This window comes from Panthera onca, chromosome E3 (assembly GCF_046562875.1).
Source record: "Panthera onca isolate mPanOnc1 chromosome E3, mPanOnc1 haplotype 2, whole genome shotgun sequence".
NCBI classification, from domain to species: Eukaryota; Metazoa; Chordata; class Mammalia; order Carnivora; family Felidae; genus Panthera; species Panthera onca.
Window position 1 is genome coordinate 23,168,595 of NC_138354.1, and position 24,428 is coordinate 23,193,022.

General features: G+C 42.9%; 1 long non-coding RNA gene across 2 annotated transcripts; it reads left to right on the forward strand.

Annotated features, from left to right (window-relative positions):
- The first annotated feature begins 68 nt into the window (after positions 1–68).
- On the forward strand, positions 69–20,837 carry LOC132689229 (uncharacterized). Of its 2 annotated transcripts, none has more exons than XR_009614921.3 (3): positions 69–183; positions 1,509–1,792; positions 20,708–20,837. It is a non-coding gene; the product is annotated as an uncharacterized LOC132689229 (long non-coding RNA). The 2 variants fall into 2 exon arrangements; XR_009614922.3 differs by lacking the exon at positions 20,708–20,837 and adding an exon at positions 2,503–2,690.
- The last annotated feature ends 3,591 nt before the right edge of the window (positions 20,838–24,428 follow it).

Genomic DNA, 24,428 nt, shown 5'->3' on the forward strand with positions numbered 1-24,428 from the left:
CAGAAAACAATGCCTGGGGTGGCGGGGTCAGAGGGGCGGCGCGAACAACGGGGCGTTTCATCCCGAGGTGGTGAGGTTGCCAGGGCCCCGCCTCTCCCACGCCCGCCAGGCCAGCTCTGCGTTCTCACGCCGCGGGACACGCGACGCGAGTCCCCCGGGCAGGGCCCCCACTCACGGCTCCCGGTGAGTAAGGCTGGGGGTTCCGACCTTATCATCCACAGACAGAATCCACATCCTTCTGGGAAGGGGGCCGGGGGGTGGGGAGGGGAGCTGGACCCATTTGTCCCAGTCCCAGCTAGGGGCCCCTTCCCTGGGCAGGAGGGCCGGGCAGAAGAGACGTTGAAGGACCCCCGAAGAAGAGTGGAGTGGGAAGGGTCGTGAGCGGATGAGGGGAGCTGGTTTGAGTGGGAAGATCACTGGATGTGGAAGGCCTGGATGGGGGCCTCAGCTATGCGGTTAACCCTGGACAAGACAGTGTGACTGCGTTGCACCTCTTCTGTTCTGTCGACACAGCGTAATTGTTGATGCTTAATGGAGTCACTGCTTAAAAATCAGGAGATTTAACCAGAAATCCAGTTCCCAGCTTCTGAGAAATCAGAAATTTAAGAAGCCACTAGACCCCCTAACCTTGGCTGTACCTAAAGCACAGGTCCTATGTGTAATTGGGGCATCTCAGCCTGTCCACTGGGCACAGTCCCCACCTGGCTTGGTTCACGTCCTTATGTATCCCGTGGTGCCCCTGGTAGAAGTTCCAGGCTGGAAGGCCTTGGACCTCGGGCCAGCCCTCAAACACCATGGGAATCCACAGTCCAGTGAGGAGGTTACAAACATCACCGTGACCAAGCTTAATGTAATAATCATGGTAACAACAACAAAGGCTCTCTTTTTTCTAGTACTCACCATGAGCCAAGCACTTTGTGAAACACAGTGTACATGATAAGCTCACACTCCTAAAAGCACCTGCTAGACTGCCTGCTTCCCGCTTTTACACGATGGAGGCTGCCAGGGGGGTGGTTATGAACTATTTGTAAATCATGTGTCCTCGGCAGGGCACATATCCCCCCAAAGGGGCAAAAAATCCTATTCTTTTTATGTATAAAACACAAATGTACATATAGTGCATAAATAGATATATAGTGTCTCTGTGGTATAAAAATTTCATAGCGTTAAAATTTCACGATTAGGAAAAATAGTCTAAAAATGCTCCTTAAGTGAGGGCAGTAATGAACAAAAGGTTGAGAAACTCAGCTGTAAATGAATGGGCACCACAGGTGTCCAGGTTTAAATCTATCATTATCCCATCTTCCCGCATCATAATCACACATTTACACAAATTTCCAAGAGGAAAAAATATATAAGCCATTTATTACAAGGGTTCAAGTTCATAGCCACCCTGGAGAGAGAGAAGCTGGAAAAATAGTGAATCTCTAGTCAAAGCCTCCGTGCAGAGGCTTGGATCAGCTGGGCCTTGAAAATATTGATCTAAGAAGTGCTTACTTCTCTTTCAGATACCCCAAGGACTGAACAACTGGCATAAGGAAGGCCTGATTCCCTTCCAGATGTCCCCCAAGGACTGAAGCGTTCGGGAAACCACACTGCTCCCTAATGAAGCCCAGCAACCACTCCTGTCCACAGCTGTGAGTGAGGCTGTGAGTGTAGTTCGGGTTAGGTCCTGAACCCAGGAGGGGCCGAGAGTCCCTGGGATCTGCAATAACCACCTCAGGCCAGTGTAGGATGTTGATCTTGGAAAGAGCTTCTCCAGCCTTAATCTCTGAGTCAGCGCTCCCCTAAAGTAAGTTAGGCCAGAGAGTAATTAACAACTCCCATCCACACACTATCATCACAAGCCTAGAGGAAAACACTATATGCTAGGACCCGTTTGTGCTTCATGCACATGAGTAGAGTTTAAATCAACTTCACCGTATACCTGGCAACATCTTTTGAGGGGGAGCACTTAAAGGGGAGATGGTGGGGTGCCCGGCTGGCTCAGTTGGTGGAGCATGTGACTCTTGATCTTGGGGTTGTGAGTTTGAGCCCCACGTTGGGTATAGAGATTACTTAAAAAATAAAATCTTAAAAAAATACAATTAAAGGAGAGATGCTCTGGGGAGAATTTCATCTGCAGAATTGTAGGGCAAAAGCAGCCATAGACTTTACTTGAGCAAAGAGACCTGTGTTCTTTAAAAAAAAATTTTTTTTAATGTTTATTCATTTTTGAGAGAGAGACAGAGCATTAGCAGGGGAGGGGCAGAGAGAGAGAGGGAGGGAGACACAGAATCTGAAGCAGGCTCCAGGCTCTGAGCTGTCAGCACAGTGTCTGATGTGAGGCTTGAACTCACAAACCTCAGGATCGTGACCTGTGCTGAAGTCAGACACTTAACTGACTGAGCCAACCAGGCACCCTAGACCTGTCTGTGTTCTAATAAAACTTCACTTATGGACACTAAATTTGAAACTCATATAATTTCCTTGAGGCACAAAGCATTATTCTTTTCTTTCCAGCCATCTAAAAATGTGAAAACCAGGCACCTGGGTGGCTCAGTCCCTTGGACATCCGACTCCAGTTCAGGGCATGATCTCGTGGTTTGTGAGTTTGAGCCCCACATCAGGCTCTCTGCTGTCAGCGCAGAGCCTGCTTTGGAGCCTCTGTCTCCCTCTCTTTCCCCTGCACCTCCCCTGCTCATACTGTCTCTCTCAAAAATACATAAACATTAAAATTTTTTTAATAAAACAAACAAAAAAAAAAAAAACCAAAAATGTGAAAACGATTCTTAGCTTGTGGGCCATACAGAAACCGGCAGCTGTCTGGGTTTGACCCACAAGGCCATTGTTTGCTAATCCGCTCTAGATTATAATTCTGCATTCTCCACAGGTCTGCTTCACTAAAAGACCAATGTGCTTTCTCTTCAGAGCTCTCCAGGAAAAGGAGAATTGGGCACAATGACTAGCATAAACAAGAACCCAGTGGGGCATATTGTCTGGAGTGGATGGCAATGGGAAGAACTGGCTTTAACTCACCAGTACCAAGCCATCATTCTGGCAGACCCTTGGGACAAGTTTGTCCATCTGGGGAGGGAATCTCAGAACTAAAGCCACACTGGTTTTCGGGCGAGAAGGCTGAAGAATCGAGTTTGGGAAGGGGTATGATGTAGTACAATGCTGGAGAGCTTGACATCAGGAGTCATTACAGGATGGTGTAAGAGTAATCTGGCTGAGACAGCAATGTCTCTCTTGGGTATATAGAAATGAAAATCTATATTCACAGAAAACCAAAAGAGGGAAACAGCTGATGAATGGATAAAACATGGTGTATCCACACAATGGTTTACAACTCAGCAATGAAAAGAAAGGAAGTATCAGTACATGCTATAACATGGATGAACGTTGGAAACAAGCTAAGTGAGAAAAGCTAAACGCAAAGGACCACGTGCTGTGTGATTCCATTTATATGTAACATTAAGAATAGGCAAATCCATAGAGAAAGTAGATTGGTGGTTCCATGGTGGGGGGGGCGGTGTGCTGGGCTGTCAAAGGGGGAGAGGCTAGTGGGAGATGGGGAGTGACCGATAGAAGGGAGAGGACATCTTGTTGGGGTGGGTGATGAAAAGTTTTAAAACTGATGGCAGTGATGGTCTCACAACTCTGAATAAACTAAAAAACACTCAATAGTATACTTCACATGGATAGATTATATAGTATGTGAATTAATACCCCAGTAAAGTTGCTATTAAAAAAAAAGAATTGGAGCACCTGGGTGGCTCAGTTGATTAAGTGTCAGGCTCTAGACTTCAGCTCAGGTCATGATCTCACTGTTTGTGAAATCGATCCCCTTGTCGGACTCTGTGTGCTGACAGTGAGGAACCTGCTCGGGATTCTCCTTCTCCCTCTCTCTCTGCCCTTCCCTCGCTCTTACTGCTCTCTCGCTCTCTGTCTCAAAATAAATAAACTTAAAAAAAAAAGAATTTAAGAGAATGTCCTTCCCCTCAGCCTCTCAGACTGGGAAAAGATTCTGTCTCTCTGTCTCTCTCAATTTCACACACACGCTCACACACACACCCCTCCCTATCTGCCTTTTTGCATCTGTGAAGGGAGAACCACACAGATTTCTCTTTGTGTCCTACTCAGATGGCCTTAACCTGTCCCCAGCTACTGTGAGTACCAGCTCATAACTCATGATGCCCCCTTTCCTGAAAACTGCCCTTACTCAGAAAAAAGGCATGCCTCCTGAGAGGTTATACACACACACTCCAGAGGCCAAGTTCAGCCATTGGCACACAGCCCCACCACCCCTTTGCCTCAAGGTGGAATTTGCTTTGTGCTGAATTTGTGCTCCAGAGCTGCTTTTTTTTTTTTTTTTTTTTTTTTTTTTTTGTAGGATCAGAAAGAAGCTGGCCTTCAGCTGAGACCACATTGTCCTTTTTTTTTTTTTTTTAATGTTTATTTTTGAGAGAGAGAGACAGAGCACGAGCAGGGGAGGGGCAGAGAGAGGGAGACACAGAAACCAAAGCAGGCTCCAGGCTCTGAGCTGTCAGCACAGAGCCCTACACAGGACTCGAACACACTGACCACAAGATCATGACCTGAGTCAAAGTCGGACACTTAACCTACTGAGCTGCCCAGGCGCCCCAGCTGAGACCATAGTCTTGTCTTGACTTTTATTCTCTGCCCTATTCTGCTTCCCTCACTTTCTTAACGAATCACACAAACAGGAATCCCGGTCTCTGGTTCTGCCTCCGGGGAACGGGGCTAAGACAGGAAACTTATGGAACAGAGAAGTGAGCAGGGCAAGGGGGAGGTACGACTGGAGGAGAAAGAGAGACAATGGAGAGGGTAGATGATGTCTTCAGTCGACAGGCAGATACAGGACGTGGTGTCCCCAGAGCGGGGGGCAACTTCCTGCACCTCTAAGCTCAGGCTGTATGGAACCCAGCCGGGAGGTGTGGCTCGGAGCTAGGCTGAGGCCATTCTCCCCGTCTGTCCACTGAACCCCATAGTCTTCGGGCACCCCAAGGGTTGGAGGCAACTGGGGCAACACTGGCATTCCTGGACAATAGTGAGGCTTCTCCTGATAGCCCCTGTCTTGCAATCATTCCTAGCGGCAACCAGTGTTGCCCCCTCCTTCGCATGAATCACCCAGAGTTGCTTAGACACATATATGTATATATACATGGGGGTGCCTCGTAAGAGAAAGGAATCTGTCTCAGAAGCCTTTCCCAGCAGACTTCCCCTTAGTTCTCATTTGCTGAGGTTTCAACACATGCTCATATAAAAACAAACAAACAACAACACAGCGACACCCCCAGGAAAGGAAACGTGTGACCTGGCCACACATTGGAATCACCTGGTATTTTTTTTTAATGCCAGATGCCAGGGGCCCAACCTCAGGCTATTTAAATCAGAGTCCAAGGGTCTAGAGTCAGTGAAAAATTACAGCAAATCTAAAAACTAGTGCTGGGTCATCTCCTATGGGGAGGTGGGGAGGAAGGAGGTGAGGAGCAGGAAGGAAAGGAACAAGTGGGTGGGGCCAATGAGAGGGCAGGGAGAAGAGGCCACTGTGTCTCCGGGGTTTAATCAACAATTCCCCCACACAAGCTCTGTTCCTCCTACTGGTTCACGTGAGCAATAGTTACTGCGCAGGCCAGTCCCGGACGAGAGGGTCAGAGCCGAGAACGAAACAAACACGGTCCCAGCCTTGTGCTTTTTCACTTCATGTCACGCCACTGACGTTCGGGCGTGTCGGGGCAGGTCCTTGAAATTCATGGTGTGGGCTGCTGACAGTACTCACGGTGTGATTATAGCACAGTTGATTCATCCGCTCTCCCCCCCGAGGGGCATCCGGATTTCGGGTCTGGAAAGCAATGCTGATACGAACCACTCTGTCCATTGTTCAGGAGTTTTTCCTGGTGCGGAAAGAGTGAAACCACTCCGTCACAGAACATGTGAATATTTAACCCGAGGAGATACAGCCTGTGTTTCAGTAGACCGTATTCCCTGCACTTATGTATATGATTTTATGCTTCCGTCACCAATGTATAAGCGGCCCATATATTTATAATCCAAGTGCTCAGGATTTGTGGAATGGCATTAAATAAGTAAAGAAAAGTGGTATTAGTGTCAGGATCAGAGGAATCTCATGGAAACAGAGAGTAGGCAGCTACCTGGCTCCCTCTGGGGGCAGACCACCCTCCACCTCTGCTTTTCTCTTTCTGGGTATTCCTCTCTCCTTCTGCAGGTGAGCATCCTCTAAAAGGCTCCCGGTGCCTGTCTACTCCCTAATTTAGACTTGCCGTTGACTGTGTGTTCCACGGCACCAGCTCTGGCCTGGATCTCACGGTATCTCATAGTTCCAGGGCTTCCCAAACTCTCCTTCCATCAATTCAGATTTTAAGGTGAATAGATCTATTGACATCGCTGGGGTCAGGCATCCATGCCTGGTCCACTCTGAGGCCAAGGAGTCTTGGTCACTTTGAAGCAAACATGACTTCCTAGGTCCACACCTTTGGCGGGGACTCTAAGAGCTATTCCAAAGTAGGAATTACAGGTGAGGCATGCATCCCCAAAGCATTTTCCATGCCAACTTTGCTCTCCCTAAATCAGAAGAGGCCACAGCAGACATACATGGCCAGTTGGCCTCATGCAGATAAACTAGCAATTCCTCCCTTGGCACTGGAAGGCATGAAGCAAAGAATTTAGCATACTGTCTCATCCTACCGTGTAGTTCTTACGTGGTAAGAGTTAAGGCAAACAGACACTCTCATCCAGGACAATAGACCACTTGTAGGCAAGAAATTGAGTTCTTAAGTCAATATGTACTTCAAAAAGCAAGTGCAGGGAAAGTTATCCATTAACGACGAAACACAGTATATGTGGCTTTGTAGCTACAAACTTGCATGGTAACCAATACATCTAACTGAATAACTTATGTCAGATAATGAGATCATGAAAGAAAAATCGCTGTACACCCTTTGACGGATGCTCTACCTCGTCTACTGACAACAGAATTCAAACTATTAGTTTCCCTCATTTCTGGGTACGTAATTGGAGTCAAAACAGTTAAAACACAGGTCTGATACAAGCAGTGGGTCAAAATCTAAACACTTGTAAACATCTCCGTTCTCATGGAAAGCTCAAGAAAACTACAGAAGCCAGGCGGTTTGCATGTTTCAGGCCTTGAGATACTAGGTAATGATGTTATGAAATCCTCACGATTAGCAAGACTTTTAAAAACTAAGGATCCAATTGAACTGTAGTCTTATGAAGACAAATGCCACTTAAAACTACACGCAGATACCATTTTTTATTTTTGAGATTGGAAAAAATCCAAAAGTTGGGTAAACACTGTGGAGACTGTAGAGAAATAGGCATACTCATCCATTACGAGAGGGTGTGTTAAGTGGCCTAACCCCTGCAGAGGTCACACGGGCACCATCTATCAACATTATAAATGTGTATACCCTGGCCCAGCAGTTCATCTCCTAAGAATTCATGTTACAGAGACACTTGGGCGCTTGTAAAATGGCATGGAGGTAAGGTTATTTGATGCAGCGTTTTTTTCCAGCAAAACCCTGGAAACCACCCAAGTGTCCATCGGGTTAAATAAAGTACCAAGCCATGAGACACAGTGAAGCTATAAAAAAAAATTTAAAAATTAAAAAAAAGGAACACTTCCTACAAAGTGATATGGACAGGTTGCCAAGATATATCAAATGAAAAAAGTAAAGCACAGCACAGGGTGTATCAGTGTGAAAAAACATGCTATCTTTTCTGTAATAAGTTGAGAGAACACAAAAAAATATGTACAGATATGTATTCATATTTGCATAAATACACCTTGAAGATACCTAAGAAACCAATAGAAGTAGTTGCCCGGAAGGTGGGAGGGCACAGTACAACTTGGGTGGGTGGGTCACAGCAGGTGAAGGGGGAATTTCACTTTATACTTTTTCATCTGGTTAGGTTTGGGGTTTTTTTTTTAAAATAGTGTATTTATTTATTTATTTATTTTTAAAGTTTATTTATTTATTTTGAGAGAGAAAGAAAACACAAGCAGGTGAGTGGCAGAGAGAGAGGGAGAAAGAACCCCAAGCAGGCCCCACACTGTCAGCATGGAGCCTGACACAGGGCTCAAATCCATGGACGACGAGATCATAACCTGAGCTGAAACCAAGAGTTAGACTCTTAACCGACTGAGCCACTCAGGCGCCCCTAATTTTATTGACTCTTTTTTACTTATTTATTTTTGTTTTTAAATTTACATTCAAGTTAGTTAGCATATAGTGCACAATGATTTCAGGAGTAGATTCCTTAATGCCCCTTACCCATTTACCCAATCCGCCCCCCCACAACCTCTCCAGCAACCCTCTGTTTGTCCTCTATATTTACGAGCCTCTTATGTTTTGTCTCCTCCCTGTTTTTATATTATTTTTGCTTCCCTTCCCTTATGTTAATCTATTCTGTGTCTTAAATTCCTCATATGAGTGAAGTCATATGATGTTTGTCTTTCTCTGACTAATTTCACTTAGCATAATACCCTCTAGTTCCATTCACGTAGTTCCAAATGGCAACATTTCTTTCTTTTTGATTGCCAAGCAATACTCCATTGTATATATATACCACATCTTCTTTATCCATTCATCCATCAATGGACATTTGGGCTCTTTCCATACTTTGGCTATTGTTGATAGTGTTGCTATAAACATTGGATGCATGTGCCCCTTTGAAACAGCACACCTGTATCCCATGGATAAATGCCTAGTAGTGCAATTGTTGGGTCGTAAAGTAGTTCTATTTTTAATTTTTTGAGAAACCTCCATACTGTTTTTCCAGAGTGGCTGCACCAGTTTGCATTCTCAATAGCAGTGCAAAAGAGATCCACTTTCTCCGCAACCTTGCCAACATCTGTTGTTGCCTGAATTGTTTGTGTTAACCATTGTGACAGGTGTGAGGTGGTATCCCATTGTGGTTTTGATTTGTATTTCCCAGATGATGAGTGATGTCAAGCATTTTTTCATGTGTCTATTGGCCATCTGGATGCTCAGACATGTTCAGTAAGAAGTTTCTGTGGCCAAGACCAAAGAGGTTTTTGCCTGCTTTCTCCTCTAGGATTGTGATGGCTTCCTGTCTTACATTTAGGTCTTTCATCCATGTTGAGTTTATTTTGGTGTCTAGTGTAAGAAACTGGTCCAGGTTCATTTCTGCATGTCGCCATCCAGTTTTCCCAGCACCACTTGCTGAAGAGACTGTCTTTATTCCACTAGATATTCTTTCCTGCTTTGTCAAAGATTAGTTGGCCATCTGTTTGTGGGTCCATTTCTGGGTTCTCTATTCTGTTCCATTGATCTGAGCGTCTGTTCTTGTGCCAGTACCATACTGTCTTGATGATTACAGCTTTGTAGTACAGCTTGAAGTCTGGGATTGCGATGCCTCCTGCTTTGGTTTTCTTTTTCAAGATTACTTTGGCCATTCGGGGTCTTTTCTGGTTCCATATAAATTGTAGGATTGTTTGTTCTAGCTCTGTGAAGAATTTTGCTACTATTTTGATAGTGATTGCATTGAATATGTAGATTGCTTTGGGTAGTATTGACATTTTAACAATATTTGTTCTTCCTATCCAGAAGCATGGAATCTTTTTCCATTTTTTTGTGTCTTCTTCAATTTCTTTCATAAGCTTTCTATAGTTTTCAGTGTATAGATTTTTCACCTCTTTGGTTAGATGTCTTCCTAGGTATTTTATGGTTTTTGGTACAACTGTAAATGGGATCGATTCCTTGATTTCTCTTTCTGTTGCTTCATTGTTGGTGTATAGGAATGCAACCGATTTCTGTGCATTGATTTCATATTCTGCGACTTTGCTGAATTCATGAATCAGTTCTAGCAGGTTTTTTTGGTAGAATCTTTTGGGTTTTCCACATAGAGTATCATGTCAAATGCGAAGAGTGAAAGTTTGACCTTCTCCTGGCCATTTTGGATGCCTTGTATTTCTTTGTGTTGTCTGATTGCTGAGGCTAAGACTTCCAATACTATGTTGAATAACAGTGGCCAGAGTGGATATCCCTGTCTTGTTCCTGACCTTAGGGGGAAAGCTCTCAGTTTTTCCCCAATGAGGATGATATTAGTGTTGGGTCTTTCATATATGGCTTTTATGATCTAGAGGTGTCATCCTTCTATCCGTACTTTCTTGAAGGTTTTATCAAGAAAGGATGCTGTATTTTGTCAAATGCTTTCTCTGCATCTATTGAGAGGATCATATGGCTCTTGTCCTTTCTTTTATTGATGTGATGAATCACGTTAATTGTTTTGCAGATATTGAACCAGCCCTGCATCCCAGGTATAAATCCCACTTGGTTGTAGTGAATATTTTTTTTAATGTATTATTGGATCCAGTTGGCTAATATCTTATTGAGGACTTTTGCATCCATGTTCATCAGGGAAATTGGTCTATAGTTCTCCTTTTTAGTGGGGTCAATGTCTGGTTTTGGAATCAAGGTAATGCTGGCTTCATAAAAAGAGTTTGGAAGTTTTCCTTCCATTTCTATGTTTTGGAACAGCTTCAAGAGAATAGGTGTTAACTCTTCCTTAAATGTTTGGTAGAATTACCCTGGAAAGCCATCTGGCCCTGGACTCTTGTTTTTTGGGAGTTTTTTAGTTACTAATTTGATTTATATACTGGTTATGGGTCTGTTCAAATTTTCTATTTCTTCCTGCTTCAGTTTTGGTAGTATATATGTTTCTAGGAATTTGTCCGTTTCTTCCAGATTGCCCGTTTTATTGGCATATATTTGCTCATAATATTCTCTTATTATTGTTTTTGTTTCTGCTGTGTTGGTTGCGATCTCTCCTGTTTCATTCTTGATTTTATTTATTTGGGTCCTTTCCTTTTTCTTTTTGATCCAACTGGCTAGTGGCTTATCAATTTTCTTAATTCTTTCAAAGAACCAGCTTCTGGTTTCGTTGATCTGTTCTACTGGGTTGTTGTTGTTGTTGTTGTTTCAAGAGCATTAATTTCTGCTCTAATCTTTATTATTTCCTGTCTTCTGCTGGTTTGGGGTTTTATTTACTGTTCTTTTTCCAGCTCTTTAAGGTGTAAGGTTAGGTTGTGTATCTGAAATCTCTCTTCCTTCTTTAGGAAGGCCTGGATTGCCATATGCTTTCCTCTTATGACCGCCTTTGCTGTGTCCCAGAGGTTTTGGGTTGTGGTGTTATCATTTTCATTGGTTTCCATGTACTTTTTAATTTCCTCTCTAACTGCTTGGTTAGCCCATTCATTCTTTAGTAGGATGTTCTTTAGTCTCTGTTACCTTTCCAAATTTTCTCTTGTGGTTGATTTCGAGTTTCATAGCGTTGTGGTCTGAAAATATGCACAGTATGATCTCAATCTTTTTGTACTTGTTGAGGGCTGATTTGTGTCCCAGTATGTGGTCTATTCTGGAGAACGTTCCATGTGCATTGGAGAAGAATGTATATTCCTCTGCTTTTGGATGATCTGTTAAGTCCATCTGGTCCAGTGTGTCATTCAAAGCCATTGTTTCCTTGTTGATTTTCTGATTAGATGATCTGTCCATTGTTGTAAGTGGGGTGTTGAAGTCCCCCACTACTCTGGTATTATTACCAATGAGTTTCTTTATGTTGTGATTAATCAATTTATATATTTGGGTGCTCTCACATTTGGCACATAAATGTTTACAGTTGTTAGGTCTTCTTGGTGGATAGACCCCTTGATTATGATATAATGCCCTTCTGCATCTCTTGATACAGTCTTTATTTTAAATTCTAGATTGTCTGATATAATTATGCCTACTCTGGCTCTCTTTTGTTGACCATTAGCCTGATAGATGGTTCTCCATCCCCTTCCTTTCAAACTGAAGGTGCGTTTAGGTTTAAGGTGGGTCTCTTGTAAACAGCACATAGATGGATCTTGTTTTCTTATCCATTCTGTTGCCCTATGTCTTTTGATTGGAGCATTGAGTCCATTGACATTTCAAGGGAGTACTGAAAGATATGAATTTATTGCCATTATGTTGCTTGTAGACTTGAAGTTTCTGGTGGTGTTCTCTGGGCCTTTCTAGTCTTTGTTGCTTTAGGTCTTTATTTATTTGGGTTTTTTTTTCATCTTTTCTCCCCTCAGAGAGTCCCCCTTAAAATTTCTTGCAAGACTGGTTTAGTGGTCACAAACTCCTTTCATTTTTGTTTGTCTGGGAAACTGTTTATGTCTCCTTCTCTTTTGAATGACAGCCTTGCTGGATAAAGAATTCTTGGCTGCATTCAGCACATTGAATATATCCTGCCACTCCTTTCTGGCCTGCCAAGTTTCTGTGAAGAGGTCTGCTGCAAACCTGATCTGTCTTCCCTTGTTGGTTAAGGACTTTTTTTCCCTCACTGCTTTCATGATTCTTGCCTTGTCTGAGTACTTTGTGAATTTGACTATGATATGCCTTGTTGATGGTCGGTTTTTGCTGAATCTAATGGGGGTCCTTTGTGCTTCCTGGATTTTGATGTCTGTGTCTTTCCCCAGGTTAGGAAAGTTCTCCGCTATGGTTTGCTCACATAGCCCTCTACCCCTTTTTCTCTCTCTTCATCTTCTGGGACCCCTATGATTCTGATGCTGTTCCTTTTTAATGAGTCACTGATTTCTCTAATTCTTAAACTGTGCTCTTTTGCCTTAGTCTCCCTATTTTTTTCTGCTTCATTATTCTCTGTAAGTTTGTCCTCTGTATCACTGATCTGCCTCACCCATCCTAGCTGCCATGGCATCCATTCGAGATTGTAGCTCCGTTGATAACATTTTGTATTTCATCCTGACTAGCTTTTGTTTCTTTTATCTCCGCAGGAAGGGATTATAATCTATTTTTTACTCCAACTGTATTCTTATTATCATGATTCTAAATTCTGATTTAGACATCTTGCTTGTATCTGTGTTGGTCAAGTCCCTGGCTGTCGTTTCTTCCTGCTCTTCCTTTTGGATGAATTCCTTCATTTCATCATTTTCAAGTGAGAAAAGGAATTAATGAGGTAAAAAAATTAAAATTAAAAAATATATTAAAATTTAAAAATTAAAAACACAAAAAAAAATCAAATAAATGATGCTAGATCCTAGGTGTGTTTTGGTCTGGGTGTTGAAAGGGGCTTGATAGATTAGAGAAAAAAGGGGAAAGAAGAAAAAAAAGGAAATTGTTTGAAAATTTGAATAAATGAATACACTGAAATAGAATATAATGAAATGATGGAAGTAAAATAGGATTTGGAAAAAATTTACACAAGCATAAAAAATATAGTAGAAAAAAATTAAAGAAAAATATTTTTTATAAAAATTGAAAGTAAAAATTTCTGTATTCAAGAAAAAGAAATGAAAAAGAGAAAAAGGAAAAAAAGAAAATTTAATAGATGGACCAGAAAACAGAGTGAAATACGATTGAAATTACTTCATTTTCCCTAGAAGTCAAACTGTGAAGCGCTCTACAGTCCATAGTCTAAGCAGGTGGAGAGACTTGTGTTCCTGAAGAGCGAGGTTGGCCCAGTTGGCGGGGCTTAGTGTAATGGCTCTGTTCTCCACTAGATGGCGCTGCTTAGCTTACTGGGGTGGATGGTTGGAGCACCTGTAGGTGCATATGCGCACGCACGGGAGTGGTGAAAATGGTGTCACCCAGCCACCCAGTCTCCAGTATCAGAACTCTGTTCTCCCCGATCAGCAATCGCACACCCGTCCTTTGTTTTCGGCTTCCCACTCCCCGCTTTTATACCGTCTGTGACCAAGCCCCAGGCGGAATCTCCCTCCTGAGTTTTATCTCAGATGCAGCTGTGTTTCCCGACCCCTCACTTCTGAGGAACTGTGGCTTTGACCCGTTCTGCCCCTCTGTGGAGGGTCTCACCAAGCAATGGCCAGGTGCCAGCTGCACCCAGGAACGTTTACAGGAAGGCGTGCTGCTGCCGAGGCCCAGAGACTGCGGCCGGGTGCCAGCCCACCCCAGAGAAAGTTTACGCAATCGTGTAGCAGCAGCGGTTTAGGAATTATGGAAAATCACAACACGGGTCTGGCACCAGGCTTCGTCCTCAACATCCTTGTTCCAGCACCAGCGAATGTGGTTGTTCTCCAGGGTCTGCTGGGGCCTTGCCTTTGGGGGACCCACACAACCTCTACCAGGTGTCCTCTCAGCAGGGGAACCGCTTCTCCCCATGTGGCCCAAAGACCCCCAGACTCTACTCTGCCCCTGGGGATTCACCCTTCCCACCAGAGCACCACCAGGTATTGATCTGAGGCGTTTCAGACTCTGCACTCCCCTGTTTATAGAGTCTTAACGGAACTTAAACCCTCTCCTTTCTCCTTTCTACCTTTTTAGTTCAGTCCCTGCAGCTGTTTCAACTTTTCTTCTTTCTCTCCAGCTGCTTTGGGTGGGGGTGCTTTTCCCACACTCTCCCCCCACCCTCCGTCTCCATCCTCTCTCTGCATGTTAAAACAGCTCCCTGTTTTCTGAGGCTTCTCTCTCCCCCAGTTCACCTTACAGCACTGCGTACCTGCTGAGTTCTGTGGTTCAGGTTGTGCAGATTGTTGTGTTAATCCTCAGATCAGTTTTCTAGGTGTGCAGGATGGTTTAGTGTTGATCTGGCTGTATTCCGTGGATGCGAGATGCAAAAAAACTTCCATGCTGTTCTGCCATCTTGTCTCCTCCTTTTATTTATTCTTTTCAAGTAATCTCTATACGCAATGTGGAGCTTGAACTCATAACTCCAGGATCCGGAGGCACACACTCCACCAACTGAGCCAGCCAGGCACCCCTCATCTGGTTAGGTTTTAGACCATGTGAATTTATTCCCTATTCAAAAATTGAATTATAATAATTGTTTAGTTCAGTGTAAAAGAAAATAAAGTCTAACGTCCAGAATATAAAGCCAAAGCTCTGCAGTCTGAGAGTAGAAAGCATTTTATTAACAAAATCTGATTTTAAAAGTATATGTCAACCCTAATGCTTTTCATCCATGACTATCTATGGGTATCATATCAAAATAATTATGCTGAGTAAAAGGAGCCAGACTCCCCTCCCCCCAAAAAGGTACATCTCATCTGATGCCACTTCCATAAAACTCCACAAAATGCAAGCTAATCTATAGTGACAGAAAGCAGCTCGGTGGTTGGTGGGGGTGGGGGTGGGGCAGGAAGTGTGGGAAGAAGCAATTACAAAGGGGTACTAGGAAGCTTTTGTGCATGCTGGATATGTTCACTATCTTGATTGCATGATGGTTTTATAGGCGTAAACGCATGTCAAAAGGTATTAAATTGTGTACTTTTTTAATATGTGCAGTTCATGGTTGATCACACCTCAACAATGCATTTTTTAAAGTTAATGTCACCATTTCCTCTATTTTTTAAATGATTTTTTAACCTTTATTTTTGAGAGACAGAGCATGAGCAGGGGAGGGGCAGAGAGAGAGAGAGAGAGGGAGACACAGAATCTAAAGCAGGCTCCAGGCTCTGAGCTGTCAGCACAGAGCCCAACACGGGGCTGGAACCCACAAACCTGGGAGATCATAACCTGATCTCCCGAAATTAGGCGCTTAACCGACTGAGCCATCCAGGTGCCCCTCCTCAGTTTTTTGTTTTTTTTTTTTTAATGTTATTTAGTTTTGAGAGAGAAGGAAAGAGAGAGCACAAGTGGGGAAGAGGGAGAGAGAGAGGGACACAAAGGGTCCCAAGCAGGCTCTGCACTGACAGCAGAGAACTCAAGGTGGGGTGCAAACCCACAAACTGCCAGATCATGATCTGAGCCAGATTCAGACGCTTGACCAACTGAGCCACCCAGGTGCCCCACTATCTCCTCAATTTTTAATTTCAATTTGTTATAGTTTTTAACAAATATATCTATTATTCAGGATGGGAATTATGTATGTAATTTATCAATAGTTCTACATACAGTTGAGGGTGAGTGTTCAAAAACTTTCTGGCTGAGAGAGGCGTGTAATCACAAGTGAATGGGAAAGATTGGTTGAAGCCAGTACAATGCCACATATTTAACTGCTGCACTCTGCTGCCCCCTGCTGTAAGTAGGTTTTATAGCCACCCTTACCTTCCTGCTCAGGATTTTCTTTTTTCTTTTTTTTTTTTACGTTTATTTATTTATTTATTTTGAGAGAGAGAGAGCGCGCGTGTGAGCGAGCGGGGGGAGGGGCAGAGAGAGAGGGAGAGAGAACCCCAAGCAGGCTCCACGCTGTCAGTACAGAGCCCAATGTGGGACTCGAACTCACAAACTGTGAGATCAAGACCTGAGCAGAAACCAAGAGTGGGTCACTTAACTGATTGAGCCACACAGGTGCCCCTCAAGCTCCGGATTTTAATGATGAGGAAGGATGACTCCAGAGGCAAATGACTCGAATCCATCTAAAAACAAACTCTTCTAAACCACACACGTGCACACACACACACACACCCCATACATACACATACATGCATGCATATACCACACACTCACACGTGCGCACACACTTAAACACACTCAAACACACACACACCCATATACACACTCACATGCATACACACACACACGTACACACCAGGAAGCAGCTCCAGATCTTTTTACCACTACACCCGCCTCAACGGAGACCAGAAGAACCATTCAAAGCCACCAATGAGAAAAAAACAAAGGCAAAGTGATGAGGCCAAAGCTGGAACTTCAAAACCTTTTCACGGGGAAGATGTGGGTGGAAAGGGGTCTTGGATTCCCCTACATGCCGGCATTCCCCTTCATCCTTTCTCACGGTGACGGAAACACTTAAAACCAAGCCTCTTGTCATCCATCCAGTGGACATGAACACTTAACTATAAGAACTATCGTGGACGTGGTCCAAGAACTACTTACCAGTGAGCTCTAAGAGAAGCCCACACCAAGGTAAGGACCTAACAGGTGCCTCTTCACAGTCGTTTCCAAAGGCTTCCAAGATGGGTGAGCCCATGGCTTCCATCTAGGTTTGGTTTGGGGGAAAATTAACTTTTCTTTTCCAATGTTCTTATATTTTATGAAGAAAATGAAATAAAACTACTATATGTGAGACCCATCACTCTTTTACCATAAAGGCACACAGATCTGTAGGTCGACTTCTCTGCTTGGTTTTAACCTTTTACAGAAATATAACCAGCCAGGTCCTGGTAAACTTTTGACAACCAGCTTTCCAAATGCGGTTCTGAAGTGCACATTGGTTGATATTTTTAATTTACCTTAACAACAGGGAAGTGAAAAATAACACAGTAAAGACGTATTTTGGAACTTCACTCATTCTTCCATGATGTGAACACTGTCTTTGCCAAACCAGATCACAGGTTTCCAAGACTGGAAGAATGTCTCCCTGACTTCTTTTATAGCATTCCCAGACACAAAGCACTTTTAAATGTAATCTGCATTATTAGCATTCCCTTCACTTTCTTCAAGCTAGGCAATCAACAACACGATAAATCAAGCCCCACTTTGCAGCATCTGCTGGCTCCCATGGTGTAAATTCTGCCACTACGACCGATTTCAAGCTGCTGATGTCATGTCACCCAGGGTGCAGGAGCAACCATTACATCGGACTTGGATCGTGCAGAGACCATGGATGTGAAGCATCGCAAGAGCAGAGAGAAGTGATTACAGTCACTTCCTAAAATCATTAGGAAGTGATGAGTTTTGAGTCTTTATTACATCTGCCTTAAATGTAATGTATTTAATTGTGGGTTTATGTAATTCAATTTTTGACGATGGTCGTGATGAACTGGCGCTCACAAAATTCTGGGAAATGTAACAATGGGCTCTCGTGAACCACTCCAGCACGCCGATGAAATATACATGAAGATTCTACAGAAGTGCCTGGGTGGCTCAGTAGGTTAAGTGTGGGACTTTGGCTCATGTCATGATCTAGCAGTTCGTGAGTTCAAGCCCCGCGTTGGGCTCTGTGCTGACAGCTTGGGGCCTGGAGCTGCTTCGGATTCTGTGTCTCCCCCTCTCTCTGCCTCTCTCTGTCTCCCCCTCTCAAATATAAATAAACATTAAAAATTAAAAAAAAAAAAAAAGAAAAGAAAAGAAAGAAAGAAATGCCCTACAATCAGCACCCACAGTGAGAAACACAACATAACCAGATTCCCTCAAGCAGACCTCGAGGTTCCTCGCTGTCACAAGCTATTTTCCTCCGCTCCCTTGGTGGGTAGCCAATCCCCTGACTTCAACAGCACGGATTACTGTGCCTCTTAGCAGGTCATACAAATGGAATCACAAACCTGCAGTTTGAAGTGCTACCGACAGAGGCCTCTCGTGAGGCAAAGACGGAAGGCTCCGACAGGACTCGGGAAATGTTCCTCCCAAATCCGATTCTGGGAGCTTACTCGCCTCTCTCTCTCTCCGCTGTAAGCCGTGGGTTACTCGTGCCAGGGTGGGAGAAGATAGAGAAATAACCGAGCACGCTATCTGAGCATGAGTGAGTCCCCAGAGGAGATCTCGGGCCACAAGTTTCCCAGGGGAAATAGGGGAACCAAGTTTGGGCAGAGGAATCCCAGCGGGGGCTTTGACCTCAAACCCTGGTGTGGTCTGCCTGGGAGCTAGCTGGGCGATGGGCAGTGAGGCCTGCTTCTGCCCAGATCATAACAGGCGCGGCTGTCCCCGTGACTCCTTTATCCAGACAAGGTGAACCCCCTGAAAAACACATCAAGGGAAACATAGAGGAAAGTACAACACAGAGGTTACATTCTGGGACTCAGAGCTACATAGGTTTCAATCACTGCCTCTTCACTTACTTGCTTTGTAAACTCAGGCAAATTCTTAACTTCTCTGAAACTTTGCTCATCTATAGAATGGGAACAATAAAACTCTCCTTGCCAGTTGGTTAACGGATTAAGTAAGATCATATATGCGAAGCAAGAAGTCATGTATATTGTTACCGGTGATTATTTTTATACTCAGGGGATGAGGGGAGGACTTCTATTTTGCTGAGATATTACAGGCTGAACTGACAGCATATGGAAATATGGGAGTTAACACTGCTCTGCATAGTATATAAACAGCTACTTTGCTTGGGCAAGGACTTATATGCACATGAATGCATACACACCTCACATATATACATTGACCTTTTCATAAATAGAATAGACAGACGATTTGCGGGGAGAAGCTTTTAAATTTTTTTCCTTTTTGCCACTTTTACCCGTTGGTTAGTATAATATACAGATAGACATGCTTCAGCCTATCATAGAATCTTTGTCAACAAACCAATATATTGCATTCTGTAGTTCTACCCATGCTTGTATAAAATAATTTACATACACACACACAGACACACACACATGGTTTTACAGAAATAGGTTCCTATAATGCTGTTTTCTGTATCTTGCTATTCTTAATATAACATAAAAATCTTTCCAAATTAACAAATATACTCTATTATTTTTAGTGGCTGCATATCACCCTAATGGGTGGATGTTCTATAATTAGGTCAGCCGTTTCTCAGTTGGAGGGTCCGTGCTTTGTTTCTACTTGCTTGCACAGAGCACAATGCTGCAATAAACATCCTTACACCTTTACCATTATAAGCCTTTTAAGATATATGTCTCGATGTGTTTTTTAATACAAAATATTTTATCTTGGGGGCGCCTGGGTGGCTCAGTCAGTTAAGTGTCTGACTTTGGCTCAGATCATGATCTTACAGTTCATGAGTTAAAGCCCCACATCCAGCTCTCTGCTGTGAGCATTGAACCCACTTCGGATCCTCTGTCCCCCTCTCTTTCTCTGCCCCTCCCCTGTTCATTCTCTGTCTCTTTCTCGGAATAAATAAACTTAAAAAAAATACTTTATTTCCATGGGGAAGATCCCCCAGAGAGGGTTTTCCAGGCCAAGGAGGTCATGCATTTTTTATTCTTTTATTTACTTTTTTATTTTTTTAATGTTTGTTAAACATTAAAAGAGAGAGAGCGCGCGCGCGCGTGGGGGAGGGGCAGAGAGAGAGGGAGACACAATCCAAAGCAGGCTCCAGGCTCTGAGCTGTCAGCACAGAGCCCCATGTGGGGCTCGAACCCACGAATCATGAGAGATTGTGACCTCAGCTGAAGTCAGATGCTCAACAGACTGAACCACCCAGGCGCCCCTGCATTTTTTATTCCAAATAGTTTTTAGATTGCATTCACAAAAGTCCGAAAAGATTTCCATTTCCACCAGCCCCATGTGAGAGTATGCTTGTTCCCAGGTCCCTGGCAGTAATAGGCTTAGCCTTCTTTTTTTTCTTTGTTTAGGCTTTTTACGTCTTTTTATTACGGGCATTTTCAAACATCTCGAAAACAAATAGAATAATATAGTGAACCCCCAAATACTCACAACCCAGCTTTGGCAATTATCAACGTTTTGCCATTACTTCGCCTTCTTTTTAATTTTTGCAAATTTATGGGCATAAAGTGATATACGTGTTACTTTTTAAAAATCGCATTTTTGCATTTCTCTGACTGCTCATGATTTTGAGCACATTTTCACATGTTTGCAGTTGATCTTCTGTGAGTTTCTATTCATATAGTCTTTGCATAATTTTTGGTTGTTTGTCTTTTTCTTGCCAATTTGTAGGAGCGGCTTGTAGTATATATGTTAATCCTTGTTGTCTTCTGTCTTGCCAATATTTTTCTAATCTGATGTTTGTTTATGGTATCTTTTGTCCTCCTAAAGTTTTTCATTTTTTATATATTTCAAATACATCTGTGTTTTTATCTCTTTCATAGTTCCATATTTTCTTTAGTGCGTGAGAAACTACCCTCTACCACCAGCAGCGCCATATGTAAGCTGGTACAACCAGTTTGGAAAATTACTCAGCAAAATCCACAGAAGCCGAACATACATACATCCCTATGATCTAGCAGGTCTAGCCAACAGAAATACAAAGATACGGTCCTCAAGAGATAAGTGCGAGAATATTCACAGCACTCCACGATAGCCAAAAACTGGTAGGAAAAACACCTAATGCCCGTCAAGGGCAATTACCAGTAATTACATGAGTTACTATTCATATAATAGTAATAGTGGTAATTACCACATTAGTAATTGTGGTAATTCATGCAATCAATGCATTTTTTTAATTGAAAAAAGAGCCAGACGTAGAAGAGAACATACAGTATGATTCCATTTCTATAAATATCAAAAATCAGCACAACTAATTTCTGGTGTTGTTAAGTCAGGATAGAGGTTACTCTTAGAATGTGTCACAAGCGACCTTGTGGCATTGCTGGTCATGTTCTGTTTCTTGATCTGTGTACAGGTTAAATAGATGAGTTCACTGTGTAGCCTGTGATTTGTATGCTTTTCTGTAAGTTTGATGTATTTTAATAAGAAATTGACAAGATGCACTCGAAAGCCTGCACATAAGTGTGTTTATATAAGCTTTATTCGTAACTGCCGAGATTCAGAAGTAATCAAGATGTCCTTCAGTAGGTAAATGGATAAATAAACTGTGTTACATCAGACGAAAGAATACTATTCAGTGCTAAAAAGAAAGAAGCTGTCAAGCCATGAAAAGACATGGCAGAACCCTAAAGGCAAATTAGTAGTTGAAAGAAACCCATCTGAAAAGGCCACAAACTCTATAATGATCCCAACTACAGCAGAGCCTTGGATTGCGGGTAACTTGTTCTCTGAGTGTTCCACAGGATGAGCAAACATTTCCAATACATTTTAACTTGATAAACGAGTGATGTCTTGCACTCAAGTAGTATGTGACGCTGAACATCACATGATCACAACTGAGCCAATGGTTCTCTCTCTCTCTCTCTTTTTCACTGCAGGATTGTGGGTGATCATCTCCCATGCTCGGATGCTCGGTCTCAGGCAGAAATCAGTGATGTTTCGGAACGTTGGAACGTGCCCACAACGGACACTGCTGTTTTTGGTCACTTCAAAGCACCTATGGACAGTCCTTTGCTTTTTCATACAAGAGTAAGCTTAGGAATGCTTTGCTTCATTCCAGGTCATTGGATAGGTTCCTTTGTAAAGTTGCACAAAATGAAAAAGATTCCATTGAGCCAACAGATAGCAGTGATTCTCTTAGTGATATGAAAATCGTCCTACACAGTAACCCTCCTCTCTCTTCTCCCTCACACCAGCCATGAAAGTGTTCAAAGGTATGTGTGGGTTAATTTGTTTATTTTTCTTTATATTTTGTATTTTCTCTATTATTTTGTATTATATTACAGCATTGTGATTATTTTTATATGAATATTTTTAGGTTGTGGAACAAATAATCTGAGTTTCCATTATTTCTTATGGGGAAATTCACTTTGATCTACAAGTGCTTTGGATTACAAGCATGTTTCCAGAACAAACTATGCTCACAAACCAAGGTTTTACTGTACATAACATTCTGGAAAAGGCAAAAACATGGACACAGTAAAAACATCGGTGGTTACCAGGGATTAAAGGGGAGGGAGGGATGAAGAGGCAGAGCACAGAGGATTCTGAGGACAGTGAAAATGCCTTGTATTATATTCTAATGGTGGATGTATACATTTGTCCAAACTCATAGAATGTACCGCTCATGAGTGGACCCTAACGTAAACTGCGGACCTTGGGTGCCAACGATGCGTCCAGGTAGGTTCATCAGTTGTAACAAAGGTGCAGGGGGGGGGGGAATTGATAACAGGAGTAACTTATGAATGTGTGGGGGCAGGGAATATATAGGAAATCTCCGGACTTTCCACTCAGTCTTGCTATAAATCTAAAACTGCTGTAAAAAATAAAATCTATGGTTAAAAAAAGAGAGAAAGGTAACAGATGGGAGCTGCATTTGTGGTGAGCATAGCATAATGTAGGGAACTGTTGAATCACTGTGTGGTAAGCCTAACACTAATGGAACATTGTGTGTCGGCCATACTTCAAGTTTTAAGAAGGCAAATACAAGAGGCAGAGAGAGGGAGAGAGGGAGAAAGAGAGAGAGAGAGAGAGAGAGAGATAAAGATTTACTTGCTTCCTGATGGATAGATAATTATACCAAGGCACTTAATAAATTTTCCATTGAATTAAATATCATCTTTGTCATTTATTAAATTCTCACTTACAATGATATATATTTATGGATTCTCTATTTGATCCAACCAATATATGTATCTACTTGTCAATCCCCATGGTAAAATTATATTGATATTGTAGTTTAACAGTATATTCTGATATCTGGTAACATAAGTCCCCTTTCCATTACTCTTCATTTTCACACTTTTCTCGACTATTCTCAAGCATTTATTCTTGCATATGATCTTTATGTTAGCCAAGTTTTTTAAAGTCCGGAGTTAATAGAATTTCATTATACTTATAACTCCTTAGGAGAAAATTGACGTTTTAATTACATGAAATCTTCCCACCCAGGGTCACAGCTTTCAATTTGTTCACATTTCGTTTTATATCCTTCATAAGACTTTATCAGTTTCTTCATAGAGGTCCTGTGCCTTTCTCGTTAAATTCATTTCTAAGCATTTTCTTTTTATTGCTATCATGCTGGGAATATTTTTCCCATCACTATTTCTGTTTTCTCCACTCTTTTGCTAGAATGGAGAAAGGCTATTGGTTTATGTCTATTTGTCCAAGAGCAGAGCATTTAAGAGCACAAATTGAGGTATGGAGAAGAGACGTTAACTTTACTTCGTATAACTCCATTTACCGTTTTATTTTAAGCTCCCTTTGTGCCAGGTGGAAGCAATTCAGCCCCGTCTGGTTTTTCCCAGCTTTCGTCCAGGGTGGGGTTAAGTTCCATGGAGTTTGCATAATGCCAGGAGGCAAGAGGACACTGAGTCCTTGACATCATCGGTCCTAGCTGGCATCTCTTGAGATGCCGTTGGGTCCTGTCTCTCGTCCTTAACCAGTCTCTGCTGCAGTTGTTCCTCTTTCATTCTGAGGAGGCTCTCTCTCTCCCTCACTTCTCTCTCTCCCACTCCCCCTCAGGCATCTGGAAAATATTCCCCCACCTCCACATCACACTAGACAGTGGGCACCTCCCTAACCCATCCCAACCCCCCGTGGCCCAGACCCAGCATAGAGCATCTCCAGGCCCACTGCTTCTCCAGTCTCCACTCTGAAGCCAGACACCCCCTCTGCTCTTGATCCCACAAAGCTACGCGGGGTCCTGTCCTTGGGTGAGGGCGATGCAGAAGCTTCCTCTCTGAGCCCAGGGGCGGGATGGGGAGGGGGGGGCACTTTTCCACTTTTCCACCCTCATTATTTATTCTCTCAGGGCTAGGTTCATGCCCTGAGGTATTCAAGCACTCAAAAGCTAAAAGAAGCTTCCTCTTCTCTCTTTCTTCCCTTCTCTGAGGCGATAAATTCAGAGCAACTCCGCCTGAATAGAAGGGCTGTCAGGGAAAATGAAGTTCTGGACGGCAAAACATTGTTAATATTTCCACATCGTAGCCCATTAAAACATACAGGCGTAGGGAAAAAGAACAATACTGGAGAAAATACAAC